The 23,973-nt window shown below is 35.4% G+C and overlaps 1 protein-coding gene across 1 annotated transcript in view; it reads left to right on the top strand.

Moving 5' to 3' along the window:
• The window catches only part of LOC130859552 (coiled-coil domain-containing protein 148-like), a 93,260-nt gene that overhangs the window by 1,500 nt on the left and 67,787 nt on the right, over positions 1 to 23,973 (top strand). The window lies entirely within an intron of this gene.

Here is a 23,973-nt window from a genome sequence, read left to right as displayed (position 1 = left end):
CTGGCCAATGGGAACTGAGGTTTCAGGTTGCCATAGAGACCGATGCTGTTAAGAGAGAGAGGGCCTGAAGAAGGTGGGGAGTGAGGATGAAGGTGTCTCTGGCTGTGGGCGCGGAAGGGGGTGGCGGAAAGAACTACCGGGGGGTTCCCGAGTGCTGACTCTGAAATTGGGGCAGCCTTCGCTTTCCCTTCCTGTCAACCCCAGCTGTGAATGGTAGGGTTTGTGCGTCGTGTCAAAGGCAGGGACAGCTGAGCTCCTATGTGAATCCTTGAGAGCCTGGGAGTGGGCGTTTCACTTTTCCTGCGACTGGGGAGTCCCTCAGCCTCTGCCCTTTGACCTTTGACATGTGTGCAGCTTCTGCTTCTCCAGGTGAGTTTGCACCCCATCCCTTAAATCATTGCTTCTTGCTGACGTCACTGATCCACATGAATTCTACTTGTTCTTCCCAACCACTCCCCCTTCTCTGGAGTGGATCTTGCCTCAAAATTTGGGATTTAAGGACTTGCAGGAGGCTCAAAGATGATTTCCTTTGGATGATATTTTGAAGAAGAAACAGGCTGTCGTATTGTATGATGGATGTCATCTAGTCAATGCATGGGATAATGTGTTTTCTGCTTCCCAAAGCAAACCTCTAGTCTCTCCACTGAAAGATATTTTCTGCATTATGAGCTTGACAGGTGCATGCTCTTTCCCCTAAGAGTTTACAGGGTTGGGGAAAGACACAGGTGATAGAGTTGATCCTTCATGCCTTCTGATGATTTCACAAGAGAGTAAAGGAAATAGATTACAGCTAATGGATTTTGTTTTCTGGGTATTTTCCAGTTTATCTTTAAATTTGATAAGGAAATGAACAGAGGCATGGAATCACACAAAAAATTTTGAGCTTTAATTACAAGTGCTTTGCTTTCATTTAAAGTCACATTGTTCTAGTTTGTCAATATCAAATTTTTTGTAAATAACTTTCATATTTGGGTACTAGCTATTAAAGTAGAACTTCCTGAACATATTAGACTTTTAAGCATTGTATTGCTCTATTATATTGAGTACTGATAGTCTTCTGTTCCTTCCTTTTGGTGATTTTGCCATTTTAATACTAATTTCTTTGGTAAGAAGACTCTTTATGTTAATGCTCTTCAGGTTGGAGGGACCATATTGTATGAAAAGGCTGATAGGATTTTGGAAATTACAAATATTTTGTTGAGAGAAGCAGACTAATGTGGGTGCAAGCTACATATATCTAACTACTATCCCAAATTTTAAGTTGGATAATATGCTTTGCTATTGGTTTTTATCTTACCATAACTGAGAATTACAAAAATAGATAAGAATTGTGAATATGGTACCTTGATTAGAAAAACATCTTTCACAATTTATAGTAAAATTTGAACTTCATCAGTAATCCTGTGCAGAGTTGGACTGTGGAACAAAGCAGCTGAACATATGAGTGTTGCCTCTAAATACTTCCAGAACTGGGAAGAAATCAGCAGGGGCCTCAGAGTGCTGTCTCCTGCCTTGACATCATGGAAATTAGCTCATTATGCTTTCAATTTCTGCCTTTTGTTTTCTTTTTGGTGTTTGTTTATAGGAGAATAGAAAATGCAAAATGCAAATTTTTATAAATAATATTCATTTTTAATATACTATCAAGATACCAATGACTTGCTCTTTTTTTAAAAATAATAATTGATGGAAGATGTGTCGAATGGAAAGAAAAACGTTGATATTTCTTTTTCCTTACCTTAGGCTAGCATAGAAAGAAGAAAACAAGAACTAATTGATTTTTTTTTTTACTCCAGTAATCTTTTTTTGCATTTTTCTCAGATCACATATTTGATGAGTATTTTGATATTACGTATTTCGTGTTTGTAATGATTAAAATGTTACTAAAATCTACCATGAATAATGTCCCTTAAAATGCTGTCATTCATCATTATTATTATTATCATTATTATTATTAGTCATTCTTATGCTTCAGTGAAAAGTTTCTTTTTAACTTGCTCCTGCACAACCGAGCATTGCTGAATAAGAACACACTTACAGAAAGAAATCACTTATTCCACTAAAAGTTGATGCTATCCAGACTTGGCTGGGTCTTCACTGATTCTTTAAATTCCTTTCCTCATCAGGAGGGTGATTATTCCAGGAGACTGATCCAAGGACATTACTCAGGGCACTTCTCCCAAATCTGTCCTATTTCTGCTCTCTTCAGGCCTCCACTGCACTTGGTCTTCTTCCATTTCTGCAAATGATCTTACCTCCTACTTGACTGAGGCATCCACCATGAGATTTCTCAACTTAACTTTCCTAAACCTCAGTCTCAGTTTTCACACTTCATCACTTCCTTTAGTCCTGGCTGAGAAGGGTGCCAGTGTTCTGTTCTGAGCCCACACTCCACTGTGCTCCTAAACATTGGCCATCTTCCCACCCTAGAATTTCCCTCAATTGATTATAATTGCTCTCTTAGATCACGTGTTACATCCTCTCCTCCGAAATTTTTTTCCTACACCTTACAAATCTCTGACCTTTGGTAACACCACCTTCCTTCTATCCTACCTCCATACCCATCTCTTGGCTTTTCTTTTCACCAAGAAACGGTTGGAAGGGAATTTCTTGTGGCTCTGTTTTTTCGCTTCCAATGTTCTGCCCTTGAATACAACTGAAATAATTCTGAATATTGTGCTCTTTGCCCTCAAAACCCTAACTCTTTTTGCCAATAAAGTTCTCCTCTACAAAAGTGCCATTTGCTTGCAAATTGCAATGCCTTAATTCCAGATTTCCAGTGAAGGGCAGAAACTGTTGTCTCCCACCCTGAGGGTCCATAGAAATGCAGATTATTTACTTGTGAAGAGGAAGCATTTCACCTGCTGGCCACACCACCTTGGTGGGTCTAACTGCTGGGAAATTGAGGTCGACAGTGGCGCCTCTGCTTCAGCTGACGGTGGGGCATCCTCAAGAACAAAAGTAAACACCAGAAATCCAAGAGAACTTTTAAATTACCATCTCAGAAAGAAGTCAACCTGAATCTTTCATGATTATGAAAACTTTGTAACTTTTCAATGTTTGTTATTTTCATATTAACCCATAATGACTGGTAGTGAATTCCTGACAAAAGAATAGCAAAGGGAGCAAGGAAAAGAGAAAAAGCAGGAACCCTGTCTCTTTTCTCATTCTTGGATGCCTATGGAGAAGGTGGGAGCAGTGAAGATAAAAACTCCACAAAGCACACTGATTGGGCAGTTGGGGGTGGGGGGGAGTGGTGGTGGTGGTGGTGTTTGTTTTCAAAAAGAATGTTACAACAGAGGCAAGTGACAAATGAGGGAAAGAGAGCAATGGAATAAACTTGTCCTGGGAGAGGATGCTAGAGCTTAATAATAATTCTATTCAGGATTGCAGAATTGGCTGTATCCCACCTCCAGCCCATTTTCTGAATATGCAAATCCTCCTCTGCCTTTAGAGGCCCAGCCAAATAGTTACCTATAAAGCCTTTTCTGAAAATTTCCTGATCTTATCCCCTCTGGAGAGGATTATTTCTGCTTTAGTGTATTACTGTGGCACGTGAAACTCTCTACCCCATGGTATAGTTATATAGTGTGTGAACCTTCTCTCTTAAAGGATCTGATACATGTCATGGTCATGACTGTAGTCTTGGACTACTAAAGTGCCTCCCACACTAAGAAAAGCCAACAGTCATGAATCCTTCTTTGTCTTTGGAAGAATTTGACTTCCAGCACTGAAAGATTAGAATCAGTAATGTTGGGAGGTAATTAGAAAAAGATGGGACTAGAGGTTCAATGTGGAAAAGTGAGGTAATGGAATAGAGGTTTCTGCCATGTAACCTCCTAAGAGACAAAGGCCTCAGATCTCACCTCTATCAGGACCTGTCTCTACTCCTCTATGAGGGAGGGGACCTGTGTGAAAAGAACTGGCTGTATGTGCTTTGGCATGAAGTTATCATATTCAGAGCTAAGGCTATAAAATTCTGCATATTGGGGAAAGCAGTTGAAACTCAGCTTTGTCACAGTTTATGTAAGGGTTGCCTACATTTTTTCCATCTGAAGTATCCAGGTTGCTCTGTCATTTGGAAAACCGTAGAATCGTGCAAATTTTAACAACTTCATGAAATCAGAAAGGCATCGAACATCTGGTAAGTGTAATAGACATGTTTTCAAGTACCTATATGCATAGCCCTTGAAGTAAGCAGTCCTGCATGCCTCATGACCTTGCACCTGGCCATGGAATCAGCCCTGGTGGGGACCTGATACAAATGTAGCCAATCCATTGGCTGACCGTTGACCCATAACCTATAATAATCCCAATCAGATTCTTTTTTCCCCCTGGAAATTTGGAATGGAGAAAACAGGTGAGCCAGAGAGAATAGCTGCCTTGGTCGTAATGTCTCCCCATGAAGATAGACTATACTTCATTTATCGTTCCTTGATATTTTTTAAAAATTAAATATATTTGACATATAACATCATGTTAATTTAAGGTATACAATGTGTTGCTTTGATACATTTATATATTGTAATATGATTGTCAACGTAGCTGTATTTATCACATTACAGAATTATAATACACTATTATTGTCTATATCCATTATGTCTATATCCAGTTAGCCGTATTGGATCTCTATGGCTAATTTGCCACTCATTGCAAGTTTGTAGCCTTAAATATCAATCATATTTCTCTACCCCCATCCCCTTGTAACTAGCATTTTACCCTGATTTTTAGAAGTTTGACTTTTTGTTTTTTACTATATTTGTTTATTTATTTATTTACTTTTTGGTTGTACTGCATAGCATGTGGGAAATTAGTTACTCAACCAGGAATTGAACCCACGTCCCCTGCATTGGAAGCATGGAGTCTTAACCACTAGACCACCAAGGAAGTCCTGGAGTTTGACTTTTTAATTTTTTAATTTTTAATTATTAGTTTATTTATTTATTGGCTGTGTTGGGTATGCATTGCTGTGCACGGGCTTTCTCTAGTTGTTCTTCGTTGCGGTGTGCGGGCTTCTCATTGCATTGGCTTCTCTTGTTGTGGAGCATGGACTCTAGGTGCGCAGGCTTCAATTCTTGTGGCATATGGGCTCAGTAGTTGTGGCACATGCGCTTAGTTGCTCCGTGGCATGTGGGATCTTCCTGGACCAGGGATCGAACCCATGTGCCCTGGCAGACGGATTCTTAACCACTGCGCCACCAGGGAAGTCCCAAGTTTGACTTTTTTCGATCCCACATATAAGTAATATCATGCAGTACTTGTCTTTCTCTGTCTGACTTATCTCACTTAGCATAGTGTGCTCAAGGTCCATCCATGTTATTGCAAATCACAGGCTATCCTCCTTTCTCATGGTTGAATAATGTTCCATGTGTATATATACAACATCTTTTTTATCCATTCATCTGCTTGATGGACATTTAGGATGTTTCCATATCTTGGGTATTGAGAACAATGATGCAGTAAACACAGGAGTGCAGATCATTGCTTCGAGAGATTTGTTACTTATAATCACCCCAACCCATTTTTTCCCTTTTTGCCTTTAATGAGTCTTTGTTCCTTACAATCAAAAGATTTCACTAAAATATCATGCAAATATTTACAACAAAACAAAACGTATTATGGTCATCATATTGGACTATGCAGAGCGACAGCCTAAAAATTCCTAAATAGCAAAGAATAGAAATTGAATGATCTGTCTAGTGCCAAATATTGCCAACCTAATGTGGGTAAAAGAGCTTAACTTAGTGTGGTATTTATTCCTCCCCACTTCCCACAAAGCTTCATATTCCTCAACTCTCAGTTTTTCTCCTTTGAAGTTGGGAGCAAGAGAAGAACTTTGAGATGATGAGCCACATGATTTCTTTTTCAGAGTAGAGTCATCTTACCACACCACTGGTGTGGGAAGAAAATATTAGAATTTATACTTGTTTTATACATTTATACTATTTTTTAGGAACATTTATACAATTTTTTAGGAACCAGGCTAAATGAAAATAAAAATAAGAAAATTTATTAGAGATATTAGCAGCCCCACAACTCAGGGAAAACAGATTCCAAAGTTTAAGTTCCAGTAATTATTGTTTTAATAAAACATCTCAAGAGGAAAACCAGACTCCATCCAAAATTGTTAGTGTTTTATGTAAACTATCCAGTTTTCAACAAAAAATTGTGAAACATCTAAAAACACAGAAAAGTATGATCCAAATTCAGGGAAATAATTAGCCAGTAGACATGCTGAGTGAGCCTACTTGTTGAATTTAGTAGACAACTAATCAAAAACATCTACTATAAATGTGTTTAAAAACTTAGAGGAAAATTGACTTAACAAGTGAGGACTTTCAATAGAGAAATAGAGATTTTTTTTTTAAAGGAACTAAATGGAAATTCTAGACCAACAGAAACTATCCTGTATGAAAAACTAATTTTAAAATATTGAGAAAAAAATAAACTGAGCCTCAGAAACTCGTGGGACTGCTGTGAGTAAAAGAAAGAAAGGAAGGCTAGAAGGACATATAAAAAATACTTGAAGAAGTGATGGTCTAAAACTTCCCAAATTTTACAAAAATTTTAAATTGCAAATCCAAGAAACAGTAAATCCTGAGTAAACATAGGGAGAGCCACACTAGATACATCACAGACTGCTGAAAGACAAAGGATGAGAAAGTTTTGAAGCAACAATAGGATAACATCATATATCAGGGAACCACAATAAAATTAACAGCTGACTTCTTATCAGAAGCAAGGGAAATCAGAGGGTTGTAGAAAGACATGTTCAAGGTGCTGAGAGAAAAAAGCATGTCAATTAAGTTTTCTTTATCTAGCAAAACTGTCAAAAATAAAGGTGGCAGTCCTTATAGATGAACCTATATTGGAAATATGCTAATCACTGACAGAACCATATGGCCACCACATTTGAGTGAAGCCCAGAGCAAAAGAAGGCAGTCAGACAGATGCAAGGGCACCTGGCAAGTCAACAATCTCCATTTGAAGACCAGTTCTTGACTCAGTGCCAACCCTGGAACTTCACGTGATCACCACACTGCAATACTGTTTATTTATTATTTTTTTTTGGGGGGGGGGTACACCAAGTTCAATCATCTGTTTTTATACACATATCCCCGTATTCCCTCCCTTCCTTGACTCCCCCCGCCTCGAGTCCCCCCCCACTGCAATACTGTTTAAAGTATTAGATTTGAAGTTCTCCTAAAATAAGTTCAGGGAAAATATGACCTCATTATTTTTCTTAACTAAAGAGCTCTTTGTCTGCCTTGTAGAGGTGACAATAAGCTGACCAGAGCAGTAGGGGAGAGAAAATAAGAGCAAGAGCTCCCTCCTATCATGTTTTCTGACTGTGGCAGCCAGCCCTTTCCATCTCTGGGCCACTGTTTTCTTTACACACTAGGTCAGCTAACTGTCATCACAGTTAGTTACAGCTTCTGTGCATCTCTGGGGCTGAGCTGGGGGAGCAAGTCAACAGGACCTGCTAGTATACCCTCTCGTGAGGAAACAGAAGTCAAGAAGTCAAAACACAAGTCATGAACTCTGTAGTTTAATAGATTTTTTAAAATAAGGGAAAAAATAAAGATGAAAATAGATGGAGAAAAAGCAATTGACAAGATCTAATACCCATTCATGATGAAAGTGCTAAAAAACTAGCAATAGAAGGGAACTTCAATGTGGTAAAATCCCTTTATGAAAAGCCTACAGCTAACATCAAATTTATGGTAAAGGCTGAATGCTTTCCCCCTAATATTGAGAATAAAATGATGTCCACTCTCATCTCCTCTGTTTAACATTTCAATGGAGGTTTTAGCCATTGTAATAAGGAAAGAAAAATAAAAGCATATAGATTGGAAAGGAAAAATTAAAAACTGTCTTTATTCACAGATGACATGATTTTACATGTGAAAATCTTAAAGAATATATTTTTAAAAAGTAATATTAGAAGTGATAAATATATTTAGCAAGGTCACAAGATATAAGACCAATATACAAAAATCAGTTGAATTTTTATATGCTAAGAACTAGCAATTTGAAAATGAACTTAATTCCATTTATGATAACATGAAAAAGAGTATGATACTTGGGAATAAATTTCAGAAAAGAAGTATAAGACCTCTGACTATTGATTCAATACAATCCCTATTAAAATTCCAGCAAACATTTTTGTAGAAATTACAAGTCAGTCTTAAAATGGACAAACATAGAAGAACATCAAAACAATAACAAAGTAGGAGGAATAATAACATCCAATTTCAAAAGTTACTATAAAGTTACAATAATAGAATATTATATTGGCATAATAATAGCCATTCAGATCAATGAAATAGAATAGAAGGTACAGAAATAAGTCCTTACATTAATGGTCAATTAATTTTCAACAAAGATGCCAAGGTAGTTCAATGGGGAAAGGGATGTCTTTTCAAGAAATGCTGCTAGGATAACTCAACATTTATGTGGAAAATAATGAACTTATACTCTTAATTCATACCATACAGAAAAAATAACTAAATATGCATCATAGACCTAAGAACTAAAATTATAAGACTCCTGGAAGAAGACATAGTACAAAATCTCTGTGACCCTGCTTTAGGCAAGGATTTCTTAGATATGACACTATATCATGATCCAAGGAGAAATTGATAAATTGGGCTTTATAGAAAATTGTTTTGTTCGTCAAGAGAAATCAGTAAGAAAATGAAAAGACAACCCACAGACTGGGAAAAAAATATTTGTAAAGCAGAATCTGATAAAGGGTTTATATCAGAATATATAAAGAACTTCTAAACATCAAAAATAAGGCAAACAAGTTTTTAAAATGGGCAAAATATTTGAATAGATATTTCACCAGAAAGTTATACAAATGGTTAAAAATCAAATGAAAATATGCTCAACATCATTAATCATTAGGGAAATGCACATTAAAACCACAATACTATGCAACTACTAGAATAAGTATAAGGCAAAAGATTGACAATGCCAAGTGAATAAAGATATGGAAAACTAACTCTCAGAAATTGCTGGTTGCTATACCCACGTTGGAAAACTGTTTGACAGTTTCTTTAAAATATAAATATAGGACTTCCCTGGTGGCACAGTGGTTAAGAATCCGCCTGCCAATGTAGGGGACATGGGTTTGATCCCTGGTCCAGGAAGTTTCCACATGCCACAGAGCAACTAAGCGCAGGCGCCACAACTACTGAGCCTGTGCTCTAGAGCCAGCGAGCTACAAGAGAAGCCACTGCAATGAGAAGCCCGTGCACCACAATGAAGAGTAGCCTCTACTCGCCGCACTGGAGAAAGCCCGCACGCAGCAGCAAAGACCTAGCCAATAAATACATAAATAAATTTTAAAAAAATAAAATAAAATATAAATATGAACTTACCATATGATCCAGCAATTCCACTTCTAGAAATCTCCTCGAAAGAAATAAAAACATATGTCCAAAAAAGACTTTTTTCATGAATTATTACAGTAGTATTTATAGTAGGGAAGAACTGAAATAATCCAGTTGTCCATCAAATAATGATTAGATAAAATGCTGCACAGTGGAATACTATTTACAGTAAAAATAATGAACTACTGATACGTGTTACAGCATGGGTAAACCTCCAATATATTATGCTAAGAGGAAAAAAGCCAGGCACAAGAGACCACTTCCAAAGTGGAAAATAGAGACAGAAAGCAGATCAGTGATTACCTTGGGCTGGAATGGGAAGATTGAATGCAAGTGGTTATAACAGAACATTTTCAGATGTTTGAAATGTTCTAGAACTAAATGGTGATGATGGCTGCACAACTATACATTTACCAAAAATAATTGCTTCGCACACTTATAATGGATGTATCTTTATGGAATGTCAATTAGATCTCAATAAAGCTACTACAAATAAAAATGTTTAAAAATGGCATAAGCACATCATCTTAAAATTCTTATATGTGAACACTTAGTAAATTTGGAAACAATTTTCTAACATGATTGAAAATCTTCCAAATGTATTTCAGTGGATTTAGACCCCATTTGCTAAACATTAAAGGAAAAAAAAAACTTTGCAAGAAAACTGATTGATATCAGGGAAGTCAGAAAATTGCTAGAGAAAAATACTAAGCTACAACCTTTGTATAATTAGTGGATGAAATTGAAAGTTGGGTATCATAATTGAGTACATGAAGCCAATTTTGCACTTTTTCCATATCTCACTGTGGTATCTATTTTAACTATTACAGTCCTTATAGCTAAGCATGGGAATAAACTGAACTTAGACTTTGAACCCTCTATGATCAGGTATTAAACCAGGCTTTTCAAGGTAATACATTTTCTATCACATAACTCTCACTAAAATTTACTAAAAGTATCAATACTGTATACCTTTTTTGTATTTATGGATTTCTCTGTATTTGTGTTTTACAATGTACGTAATGTTAGTACAACATACTTAAAGAATTTATAACAATAATTATATATATATTTGCAAAAGAATGCTTATTAATAGAGACTATGTGTTGGAGAATGTTTGGAGACCTTAGTTTTAGTAGAATATCTTTAAAGTGTACATTCTTTCCTTGTTTTGGTTTGTTTGGTTTTTTTTTAGTTTTTCTCTTCTGTCTACCTCAGGTAATAGAAATAAGTCTTTGAAAGACTACATTCAAGTCTCAACTTTTGATAATGTGTCTTGAAGATCACCTAGATCTCTTGTCTCCAGTAAGTCACATTTAAACCTCTCACATCATCAGAGGTGCTTATCATTATTGTGATCCAACCTGGGAGAGGCCAGTGAAGTCTTGAGTTGTATTGAGACAAGTATTATTCTCTTGAAACATCCAAATGATGTGAAAGAGAGGCATAAATAACAACACAATGGGAAGAAAGCAAAGTGCTGTAGCGAATTTGAGAAAAGAAAAAAATTCCACCCGCACGGAATTAATGCATTTTTATGATCAATAGAAAACCTGATTTCAAAATCCTGGGCTTTTCAAAATCCTGATCTGCTATTTGGCATTGGAAATGTCACTTTTCCACTGCCTCTACCCCACATCTATGAAAGTGAGACTTAATACATTTCTCCAATCTCACAAATGTTAATTATTAACTTTTAAACTTAAAAAAATATAAACTATGTAAACTTCTGAATTTTTAGTATGCGTATGCTACTGTACCTATAGCAGACCATGAACACAAGGGTCTTTGACATCTGAGAATTTACCTCAGAAAAAGCCTCTTTATTTCTACTTTATAGCAATTTTTCTTTTTGCATCCTTCCTTCTGTCTGTTAATATTAGGTAAAAATTTCTTTATTAACTAATGTAGTCTGAAATACCATAGATAGCATTATCAATAGCATTTATGAACTTCTTATAAATCTCTGTTTTTTGAAGCCACTATAAACAGTTTTCTTATAGGCTTATGTTAGGTGGCATATCATACTTTCATTGGTTAAATAAACTTAAATTTAATATTTTAATCTACTGTTTATTTCCATTGTCAGTTTTCTAACTTACAGAATTTTAGAGATGAAAGAACCTTAGCGATTACAAACCAGCATTAAAACTAGCTGTACAACTAGCCTAAGACTCCAGAATTCAGTCTCTCTAATAAAGAAGAAATTAATTTAATTTAGATATTTTACTGTGTTTGCTATATACTATTTGTGTGTGATGAACTTTCCAAAACTAAAATAAAGTCAATTTTAAAATGTTTATAGGGAAAGAATATTAGGGGAAAAGTATGCATTTATATCGAGTTCTCTTTCTTGCATTTATCAATGACTGTCTATACTTTTCTCCCGCAATATTATTTGACTATTGAGAAGATAACTTCAGGGACTTTGTATTTAATCTCCAATATGTATACACTGTAATTATTTTTTATGTTCTTGAAATTGAGTCAAAACCTACTGACCACCACATCTATGTTTTGAAAGCTGACAAATCGTGTTTGATATAGTTGGTGGAAGGGCGCTGAGCTCAGAGTTAGGAGATCTGGTTGCAGTCTAGCCTTTCCTATGCTACCTGCTTCTTCAAGTCTTGGACAAAGCATTTAATCTCTCTGTCCCTGTGTTTACTGATCTGTAAAATGTATCAGACTAAAATCTTTTCCAGGCTCACATTAATCCATGTGTAAAAGGACATAATGCATGATCTCATGCTAAATCTTGGCTTTGTTTTCTTTTGAAAGAAATTTACCACAAATGTTTCTAACTTTACTGTAGCCCTTAAGTCTATTTCCACCACCCTCTTTGGTTTTGTTTTTCCATAAACTAATATTTTGAATAGACTTCTTCCTTTTTCCTTGTTCAAGATCTGTCTCTTCCCTTAACTCCCGCTTCTATCTTGTCTTCCTTTCTTTGCCTCTAGGACCTTACTCTTACCCTGATAAGGGAACAGCTGTTTACTTAAAAGAAGAAAAACAAAAAGCACGACAAATGTCCCCATCTCTGTGTGTTGAGGAACACCAGCCCTGTGTGTTGTCTCCGTTCCTGAGAGGGAGCAGAATACAGAAGTTAGGTCCACAGGCTCCGGAGCCCAGCTGCCTGGGTGTGCATCTGGTCTCTGCCACACAGCAGCTGCATGATCTTCGACCTTAGTTTCCTACTTTGCAACGTAGGAATAACAGTGTCACCAAAACATTATTGGGACGATTAAATGAATCAAAATAGATAAAGCTCCCAGGATAGAGCCTGACTAGGTGAAATTGCTACATAAATGTTGGTGATTGCACCCCGCTACATAGACCCTCATAAAATGGTAATCACTTCAGCACAGGGCGGAAGAGGAAAGGGTAAAACTGAGGCAGGGGAGTATCCCTGGGAGAGTGGAATGGTGTGTTCTTACAGTTCTGGGCCTTTTGCAACAACTCTTTATTCCCTACTTCTATCCTCCTGGAATGTAAATGTTAGGCAAAAGCATGATGAAGAGGAAGACAGACATGATTTGTGAGTGATGTACCTTTAATTTGCAAGGAAGGGCTACCTATGGCAGCTTTTTCTTCAAGTAAATTATCTGTTTGAAATGTGATTTTTTTTTTATTTTCTGCCATAATTCAGAACTGGCATGCCATAATTATTATACTCTAAGACATCAAAGAAAAAAGCCCAGGAATTGTCTTTTGGGCAGGCCTATTTATATAATACTCCATTTGAGAAAAAGCACTGGAAAAAACTGTTCCTAGCAAAGAATGTTAATTGATGAGAACATTTCTTTGCTAACAATCTAAGAGAAGCAATCTGTTCTTAGCTCTTTCAAATCACAAAACAGATTTAGCCATTCATGAACAAAAGCCAATTATTTATTTTCAATACTACCTTTAGCAAGTCTTTGTTTTTGATAATGCCTTTTTTCCCCTATTTTTCATCAAAGCAGGTTTTTAATGCATAACAGCTCTTTTTAATAAGGAAAAGGCAGCCACATCTAACAATAAGATTCTAATTTGGGTGCAAAGTATACTTTCCACCTCAATATTTAACCCTGTGGTTATTTTTAAAGGGGGTGCTTATTCATTTTGATTAAGGAGTCACATTATATCTAATATTCTGTAGAACAAGCATAACAAGTATGTCACATAAAAAACTACTGGTAAGAAGCCAAAATTCTATAGTATTTAGAAAATTATATTGCACATAACTGGTGAACATGGGAGAGATTGGATCTGGATAAATCAATGAATATTTTACTCTTCCTCACCTTCTTCTAAGATGGAGAGAAAACATGATACTAAACAGTATTGACAAAAAGTTACTTAGAACATATACTTTTTCAGATCATAGATATTGTGTTTGAAGCTCAAAAAGAAATATATCAACCAAAGAAGGAACTAAAATTCTCAAGCCGTAGGATGTCACATAGCAAAGGATTTGCTTTTTAAAACATCTTCAGCATATTTTTATTTCAAATACTAACATGAGAGAAAAAGTCACATTTTGCATGTATATGTAAGAAATTGATACACAACCAATAACAACAACCCCCCCTCCAAAAAAAGTGATCTGATTAAAAAATGGGCAGAGGAACTGAATAGACAGTTTTGCAAAGAAGATATGCAAATGGCCAAAAGGTACATGAAATGATGCTCAACATCACTAGTCATCAGAAATATGCAAATCAAAACTACAACAAACTACCTCCTCACACCTATTAGAATGGCCATCATCAAAAAGACAAGAGATAACAAGTGCTGGCAGGATATGGGGGAAAGAAGAGAACATTTGTACACTATTGGTGAGAATGTAAATTGGTGCAGCCACTGTGAAAAACAGTATGGAGGTTCCTCAAGAAACAGAACTACCATATGATCCAGCAATTCCACTTCTTGGTATTTATCTGGAGGAAAAGAAATCCCTATCTTGAAAAAATATCTACACTTGCCAATTTCATTGCAGCATAACTTACAATAGACAAGACATGAAAACATGGATGGATGGATAAAGAAGATATGGTATATGTATACAACATGAAATTTTATCGACACATAAAAAAGAAGGAAATTTTGCCATTCATGATTTTGCTACGTGAAATAAGTCAGACAGAGAAAAACAAAAACTGTATGATATTACTTATATGTGGACTCTAAAAAAACCCCCAAACTCATAGAGTACAGATTGGTCATTGGCAGAAGAAGGGGTAAGTGGGAGTGATCAAAATGGGTGAAGGTGGTCAAAAGGCACAGACTTTCAGCTATAAGGTAAGTAAGTACTGGGGATGTAATGTTCAGCATGGGGACTAAAGTTTAAAATAACGTATATTTGAAAGTTGCTTAGAGGTTAGATCTTGAAAGTTAGCACACATGCACACACAGAATTTGTAACTGTATGAGGTGATAGATGTTAACTTATATTGTGGTAGTCATTTCACAATGTATACCTATACGAGATCATCATGTTGTATACCTGAAACGAATACAATGTTATATGTCAAGTATATATCAACAAACCTGGGAAAATGGTAAATTTTATGTTATATAGATTTTACCACAATAAAAAAGTCATTTCACTCCTACTAATAAAAAGAAGCTACAATTACATTGAGAAAAAGAAAGAAATCAATAAACCTCTCAGTATATATAAAGCAACTAAATCTAAGCTTATTTTGCAACCTTTTAATTAGATATTTCTGATTTATTTTAGATTTTTTTGGTGTGATACTTTAGAAATGTTATGGTTAATGTAATTGGTTCTGAGAATCTCTTAATTTTGCTACTTATGTATTGTGCATTTAGATGTTCATAGTTCAGTTTGGTAAATTGACAGCTCTAGAAATGAAAATCTCATTTTTACAAAGACCCACAGGAGAGATGTTGAAAATCGCCCTAGTTTGTCCAAACTTGGAACTCTATGCTAATCCACTCACCTCTTGATTATAAAAATACTTCAGATTCTGTTTCAGGCTCTTTTTCCATGAAATCATTGGTCTCTCTGCCTATATAGCATGCAGGGGTGATTTTCATTGTAAAGTGTATTGGATTTACATTTTAATAGACTATTGAACAGCCGTCAGATAAAAGCAACTCAGATATGAGCAACCTGGAACAAGGGTGCGGTTGTTTAGATTTGCGCAGTAATAGCCAACACTTACATAGCAATTACTGTGTACCTGACACAGTTGTGAGCACTTCATATATATTGTTTCATTTAGTCTCTATAAGAATGATAAGAGGTAGGTAAACTATTATTATCCTCACTTTATAGTAAATTGTGGCACAGATAATTTACTTAACTTGTCCAGAATTACTCAGTTACTAAGTGTCAGAGCTGGGATTTGAACCCTGGTCTTCTGCTTCTAGAGTCTGCCCAATATATTCGTGAAAGACTTAGAATTGAGTTTCTAATTTCCAGATTATCCAGTTTCCTGATGAATCTTTATCTTTTATCCTGTTTCACATTTTCTCTATCTTTTAATATTGAACATTAGGACGGAAATGAGATGTATTATATTAAAATAAACTTTATTGAAGTATAATTTACATAAAACAAAATGTACCTATTTCAAGTATAGTTTGATGAGTATTGACAAATCAGTCACCCATCTAAGCACCAACAGAATCATTTCCATCACTTCAAAAATAGCCCTGACTGCCCCTTCCCAGGCAAGTATTGATCTGCTTTTGGTCATTTTAGGTTAGGTTTATTTCACATAAATGGAATCATACAACAGGTAGTCTTTTGTGTCTGACTTCTTTCATCAGCAGAGTGCTTTCAGACTAAGCTGTACTGTATGTATCATTAGTTCATTCCTTTTTATTGCTGAGTATTATTTCATTATATGTATATACTACAAATTATCTATTCATCTACCTGTTGATGAACATTTGAGTTGTTTCAGTTTGTGGTTATTATGGGTAAAGTGCAATGAACATTTGTGTACAAGTTTTTGTGGAGGCGTGCTTTGTTTCTCTTGGACTTGCTGGCCCTATGGTAGTTTTATGTTTAGCTGCTTAAGAAACTGCTGGTTTTCCAAACTAGCAATACCATTTTATACACCCAACAGCAATATATGAAGTTCCAGTTGCTCCACGATCTTGTCAACACTTGGTATTGTTAATACATTTCACAATGAACAGCAAGGGTTTGAACTGCAAGGACCCACTTATACGTGGATTTTTTTCGACTGTATATACTACAGTACTGTACTATCTGCCGTTGGTTGAATCCACAGATGGGATACCTGGAGGGTCAACTGTAAGTTACACACACGTTTTCAACTGCATAGAGGGTTGGTGCCCTTACCCTCTGTGTTGTTCAAGGGTCAACTGTATGTTGAATTTTAGCCATTCTAATGTGTGTGTAGTGGTTTAAATTTGCATTTCCCTCATAACTAAAGATGCTGAACATTTTTTTATGTGCTTATTGGGCATGTGTATATTTTTTGTGAAGCATCTGTTAAAATAATTTGCTTTTTTAAATTGGGTTTTTAAAGGTTACTTTCCATTTACAGTTATTACAAAATATCAGCTATATTCCCCATGTTGTACAGTACATCCTTGAGCCTATCTTACACCAATAGTTTGTACCTCCCACTCCTCCACTTCTATATTGCCTCTCTCCCCTCCCCACAGTTAACCACTAGTTTGTTCTCCGTATATGAGTGCTTCTTTTTTGTTATATTCACTAGTTTGTTGTATTTTTTAGATTCCACATATAAGTGGTATCATACAGTATTTGTCTTTCTCTGCCTGACTTATTTTACTTAGCATAATGCCCCCCAAGCCCATCCATATGGCTGCAAATGACAAAATTTCATTCTTTTTTATGGCTGAGTAGTCTTGCATTGTGTGTGTGTGTGTGTATATATATATATATATATCACATCTGTTTTATCCATTTATCTGTTGATGGACATCTAGGTTTCTTCCATATCTTGGCAATTGTAAATAATGCTGCTGTGAGCATTGGGGTGCATGTATCTTTTTGAATTAGTGTTTTTGTTCTTTTCAGATGTATACCTAGGAATGGAATTGCTGGGTTGTATGGTAGCTCTATTTTTAGTTTTTTGAGAAACCTCCTGTTTTCCACAGTGACTGCACCAGTTTACACTCCCACCAACAGTGTACAAGAGTTCCCTTTTCTCCATATCCTTGTCAACATTTGTTATTTGTGTTATTTTTGATGATAGCCATTCTGATATCTCATTTTGGTTTTGATTTACATTTCCTGACAATTAGTGATGTTGAGCATCTTTTCATGTGCCTATTGGCCATCTGTATTTCCTCTTTGGAAGAATGTCTGTTCAGTTTTTCTGCCCGTTTTTAAATTGAGTTCTTGGGTTTTTTTATTTTATTTTTTTTAATTTTTATTTTAGATTGGAGCATAGTTGATTAACATTGTTGTGTTAGTTTCAGGTGTACAGCAAAGTGGTTCAGTTATACATATACATGTACCTATTCTTTTTCAAATTCTTTTCCCATTTAGGTTATTATAGAATATTGAGCAGAGTTCCCTGTGCAATACAGTAGGTCCTTGTTGGGGGTTCGTTGTTTTTTTGAGGTTCAGTTGTATGTGCTGTTTATATATCTTGGATACTAATCTCTTATCAGTCATATCATTTGCAAATATTTTCTCCCCTTTAGTGGATTGTCTTTTCTTTTTGTTGATGGTTTCCTTTGCTGTGCAAAAACTTTTAAGTTTAGTTAGGTCCCATTTGTTTATTTTTGCTTTTATTTCCATTACTCTAGGAGAAAGATCCAAAAAGATATTGCTGTGATTTATGTCAAAGACTGTTCTGCCTGTGTTTTCCTCTAGGAGTTTTATCGAATCCAGTCTTACATTAGGTCTTTAATCCATTTTTAGTTTATTTTTGTATATGCTGTTAGAGAATGTTTTAATTTCATTCTTTTACATGTAGCTGTCAGTCCAGTTTTCCCAGCATCACTTATTGAAAAGACTTTTTCTCCAGGGTATGTTTTTGCTTTCTTTGTCATAGCTTAATCGACCATAAGTACATAAGTTTATTTCTGGGCTTTCTATCCTGTTCAGTTGATCTTTGTGGCTGTTTTTGTGCCAGTACCATACTGTATTGATTATTATAGCTTTGTAGTATAGTCTGAAGTCAGGGAGCCAGATTCCTCCAGCTCTGTTCTTTGTCCTCAGATTGTTTTGGCTATTTGGGGTCTTTTGTGTTTCCATGCCAATTTTAAAATTATTCATTCTAGTTCTGTGAAAAATGGCATTGGTATTTTGATAGGGATTTCATTCAATCTGTAATTTTACTTGTCATGTTAATTTTTGTATATTGTATGAGGCAAGGTTTGACTTTCATTTTTTTTTCAATAGATATCCTGCACAGTTTATTAGAAAGATCAGCCTTTCCTCATTGAATTATCAGCATACATTTGTCAAAGTCAACTGAACATAAAACTACAATGAGATATCCCTTCACATCCAAGAGGATGGCTATTATTGAAAACAAAACAAAGCAAAAAACAAGCACACTAGAAAATAGCAAGTTTTAATAAGGATGTGGAGAAATTGGAATCCTTGTGCATGATAGGTGGGAATATAAAATAATGCAGCTGCCGTAGAAAACACTACATCAATTTCTCAAAAAATTAAATATAGAATTACCATATGATCCAGTAATTCCACTACTGGATATATGCCACAAAGAATTGAAAGCAGGGAGTTAAACATATTGTATACCCATGTTCATAGAAGCATTATTCACCATAGCCAAAGATGGAAGCAACCTATGTTCATTGATGAGTGAATAAGCAAAATATATACACACAATGGTATATTATTTAAAAGGAAATGCTGATGCATACTACAGTATGAATGAAGCTTAAAGACATGATGAGTGAAATAAGCCAGTCACAAAAAGATAAATTCCACTTATATCAGGAACCTAGAGTTGTCAAATTTATAGAGACAGGAAGTAGAATGGTGATTTATAAAGGCTGGAGACAGAGGACAATGGGGAATTAGTGTTTAATGGGGACTGTTACATTTTGGGAAGATGAAAATTTGGTGATGGATGGTGGTGATAGTTGCACAACAATGTGAATGTACTTAATACCACTGAACGGTACACTTAAAAGTGGATGAAATGGTAATTTAATGTTGTGTATATTTATCCACACACAAAAAATTAAATTGACCGTACTTGTGGGTTCTATTTCTGGACTGTCTTCTGTTTCATTCCTTATATATCTATCCTTATACCAATACTACATTGTCTTGATAATTACAGATACCTTTTATAGTAAGTCCAGAGATATGATAGTGTAAGTTCTTCAACCTTGTTTTTCTTTTTTCAAAAGTATTTTGGCCATTCTAAGTCTTTTGCCTTTTTGGATAAATTTTAAAGTCAGCTTGTCAATTTCTATTAAAAAAAACAACAACTAGGAGTTGATTGGGATGGCATTGACTCTTTATATTACTATGGGGAGAACTGACAACAACATCAATTTTTTCTCATGAACATGGTATATCTCTCCTTTTACCTAGATCTGTAATGTCTCTTGGGAATATTTTGCCATTTTTAATGTAGAGATCTTGAATGTATATTGCTGATTCCTAAGGACTTCATAGTTTTGATGCTATTGTAAATGGTATTTCTTATTTCTTTTTCCAGATGTTCATTGCCAACGTGTAGAAATACAATTGAATAGGATATATTGTCCTTATATCCTGTGACCTTGCTAAACTCTTGTATTAGTTTCAGTAACTTTAAAAGTCTTTTTAGCGATCCCTTAGTATTTTCCATGGGCACAGTGTACTGTCTTTGAATAAAGACAGTGTTAGTTTGTCTTTCCAAACTCTGTGTTTTATTTTATTTTTCTTTCCTTATCTGTACTTGCTAAGATACCAGAACAATGTCGATTAGGAATTGTCAAAGTTGAGTAGCTGCAATAGAGGCCCTATGGTCTGCAAACCTTAAAATATTTACTCTCTGGCCTTTTATAGAATATTATTTGCTACTCCTGTTCTATTTACTTGTTTCTTCATTTATTTATTTATTATCGGCTGCATCGGGTCTTTGTTGCTGCACGCAGTCTTTCTCTAGTTGATGCAAGTGGGTGCTGCTCTTCGTTGCAGTGCTCAGGCGTCTCATTGCGGTGGCTTCTCTTGTTGCAGAGCACAGGCTCTAGGCATGCAGGCTTCAATAGTTGCAGCACGTGGGCTCAGTAGTTGTGACTCATGGGCTTAGTTGCTCCGTGGCATGTGGGATCTTCCTGGACCAGGGATTGAACCCGTGTCCCCTACACTGGCAGGCGGATTCTTAACCACTGAGCCACCAGGGAAGTCCTTCTTCTTTTATTTTTTTCTCCCTATTCTTGCTTCAGGTTTTTCTTTTCTTTTTCTTTTTTTTCTCCCTAGCTTCTTAAAGTAAAAGTTTATATAGTTGATTTTGAACCTGTCTCCTTTTATTTTCTTTCCCCTAATATGAGAATTTCAAGCTATCACTTTTCCTCTGAGCACTTTTTAAACAGTATTCCACAAATTTTGATATATTGTATTTTCACTTTTATTCAATTCAAAATATTTCCTAATTTCTCTTGTGATTTTTATTTTGACCCGTGGGTTATCTAAAAGTGTCTTGTTTAACAACCCAAATATTCATCAACAGTTGAATATACAAACACATTTAGGTATATAGATGCAATGGAATGCTACTTAGTAAAACAAGGAAAGAATTTACTGATATAAATATCTACAAGGATCAGAATCAGTGTAATTATCCTGAATGAAAGAGATATGAGCAAAAAAGCACATACTGTATGATTGTCTTTATATAAATCTGTAGGAAAATGCAAACTAATTTATAGTGACAGAAAGCAGATCAGTAGTTTCTTGGGGACAGGAGTGCAGAGAGAGACAGAAGGGAGTGATGACAGAGTGCATGAGAAAGTTTTGGGGATCATGGATATATTCAGTGTTTTGATTGTGTGTGGTGGGTTTCATGAATATTTACATATGTCAAAACTAATTAAATTCTATACTTTAAATATGTGGAGTTTATTGCATATCAACTATACATTAATAAAGCTGTTTTTTAAAGTTTGCTAATTTCCAAATATTGAGGGATTTTTTAGTTTTTACCTGTTATGGATTTCTAATTTAATTCTGTTCAAAATTGATTCTGGTCAGAGAACATCCTCTGTATAATTTTAAATCTTATAAACTTTGAGACTTGTTTTGAGACCCAGAATATGGTCTACCTTGGTTAATATCCCATTTGCACTTGCAATAAATATTGCTGTTGCAAGTTGGAATGTTCTATGAATGTCAGTTAGGTCAAGTTGGTTGATAGTGTTGTATAGATATTTTATAGTCTTACTGATTTTCTGTCTACTGTCTGTCAATTATTTGGAAAGGAGTTTTGAACTCTCCCAACTATAACTGAGAATTTATTTATTTATTCTTTCAATTATTCCTGCTTTTGTTTCATGTACTATGAAATTCTGTTACTGGGTGCAAACATTTTTAGAATTACTATCTCCTCTTCATGAATCAACCCCTTTATCATTATGAAAAGTCCCCCTAATCTCTGGTAATATATCTTGTTCCAACATCTTCCTTATCTGATATTAATATAGTCACTCCAGATTTCTTATATTTACTTTTACATGGATATATATTTTGCCATCTTTATACTCTTATCCTACATTTGTCTTTATATTTAAAATGTATTTTTTGGATAGCATATAGTCTATTTTAATCCAATTTGATAATCTTTGCCTTTTAATTGCAGTGTTTAGATCATTTACTTAAAAACAATTTTGGTTTGTTTGGATGTGCCACAGGGCATGTGGGATCTTAGTTCCCTGAACAGGGGTTGAACCCATGCCCCCTGAAGTGGAAGCACAGAGTCTTAACCACTGGACCACCAGGAAAGTCCCCTAGATCGTTTACTTTTAACATACTTATTAATATGGTTTGAATTTAAGCCTACCATCTTGCTATTTTTTTTTCCATTTGTAACATCTGTTCTTCATTTTCTCTGCCTTTTTTCCTATTCCTTTGGATTGAGTAGCTTTTAGTATTCTATTTTTATCTCTACCAAGAGATTATTAGTTACTATTTTTTTAGTAATACCTCTAGGATTTATACTTTAACTCATCACAGCCTATCTTTAATAATATTTTAGCAATTTATCCATTATATGTGACCCTTATCACACAATATTTTCATTTCCCTCCTCCTATCATTTGTCATTGTTATAATTTCTTTTTCTATCCAGTTATGATGTAAAAACACCACTAAATATATTTTTCATCTGGTATCATTTTTTTTTCCCACCTGGAAAACTTTATTTAACATTTCTTGAGGGGCAGGTCTCCTGGCAACAAAATTTTTTAGCTTTTCTTTGTCTGAAAAATTTTTTGTTTTGCCTTCATTCTTGAAAGCTATTTTCACTGAGTTTGTAGAATTCTACATTGACAGTTTTTGTTTTTTTTTCATTCAACAGTGTACAGATCTTGTGTCATTTTCTCCTGACTTGTAGTTTCTGACAAAAAGTCTGTGATCATTTTTATCTGTGTTCCCCTGTATATTATATATCTTTAAAAAAAATCTCCCTGGCTGCTTTTAAGATTTTCTTTTTATGACTAGTTTTCAGCAATTTGATTATTACATGCCATTGTGTGGTTTTATTAAAGCTTGTCATGCTAGTCTTGGGGTTCATTGGAATTCTTGAATCCGTGGTTTTATCATTTTCTTCAAATTTGGAACATTTTGACCCTTATGTCTTAAAATACTTCTTTCTGTTCCTCACCTTCTTCTATAATATACACACTTACATGTATATTAGTCTTCTTGGTATCCCACAAACCAGTGAGGTGCTGTTGATTTTTTTGTTTTGGTCTTTATTTTCTCCTCTGTGCTTCATTTGGATAATTTCTCTTGTTATATCTTCAAGTTCACTGATTTTTTTCCTGAAGTTTCTAATCTGCTTTTAATTTCATCCAGTGAAAGTCTCATTTCACATATTGTATTTTTTCATCTCTAGGAATTCCATTTGATTCTTTTTTTTTTTTTTTTTTTGGCTGTGTCAGGTCTTCATTGCTGCACGTGGGCTTTCTCTAGTTGTGGTGAGTGGGGTCTACTCTTCGTTGCGGTGTGCGGCCTTCTCAGTGAAGTGGCTTCTCTTGTTGTGGAGCATGGACTCTCTTGTTGCAGCACATGGGCTCAGTAGTTGTGGCATGTGGGCCATAGAGTGCACAGGCTTCAGTAGTTGTGGCATATGGATCAATAGTTGTGGCATGTGGGCTTCAGTAGTTGTGGTTTGCGGGCTCTAGAGCACAGGCTCAGTAGTTATAGTGCATGGGCTTAGTTGCTCCACGGCATGTGGGATCTTCCTGGACCAGGGATCGAATCTGTGTCTCCAGCATTGGCAGGCAGATTCTAAACCACTGTGCCACCAGGGAAGTCCCTCCTTTTCATTCTTTATCTCTTTCTCTCCTCTTATGTTTGTATTTTCTTATAAACTCTTGAGTGTATTTATAGCATTTATTAGAGGTTTTTTGAGGTTCTTTAATACTA

This window comes from Hippopotamus amphibius, chromosome 8, assembly GCF_030028045.1.
Source record: "Hippopotamus amphibius kiboko isolate mHipAmp2 chromosome 8, mHipAmp2.hap2, whole genome shotgun sequence".
Taxonomy (NCBI): domain Eukaryota; kingdom Metazoa; phylum Chordata; class Mammalia; order Artiodactyla; family Hippopotamidae; genus Hippopotamus; species Hippopotamus amphibius.
Note: the sequence above shows the minus strand (reverse complement) of the source record. Positions and strands in the feature narration are given on the sequence as shown.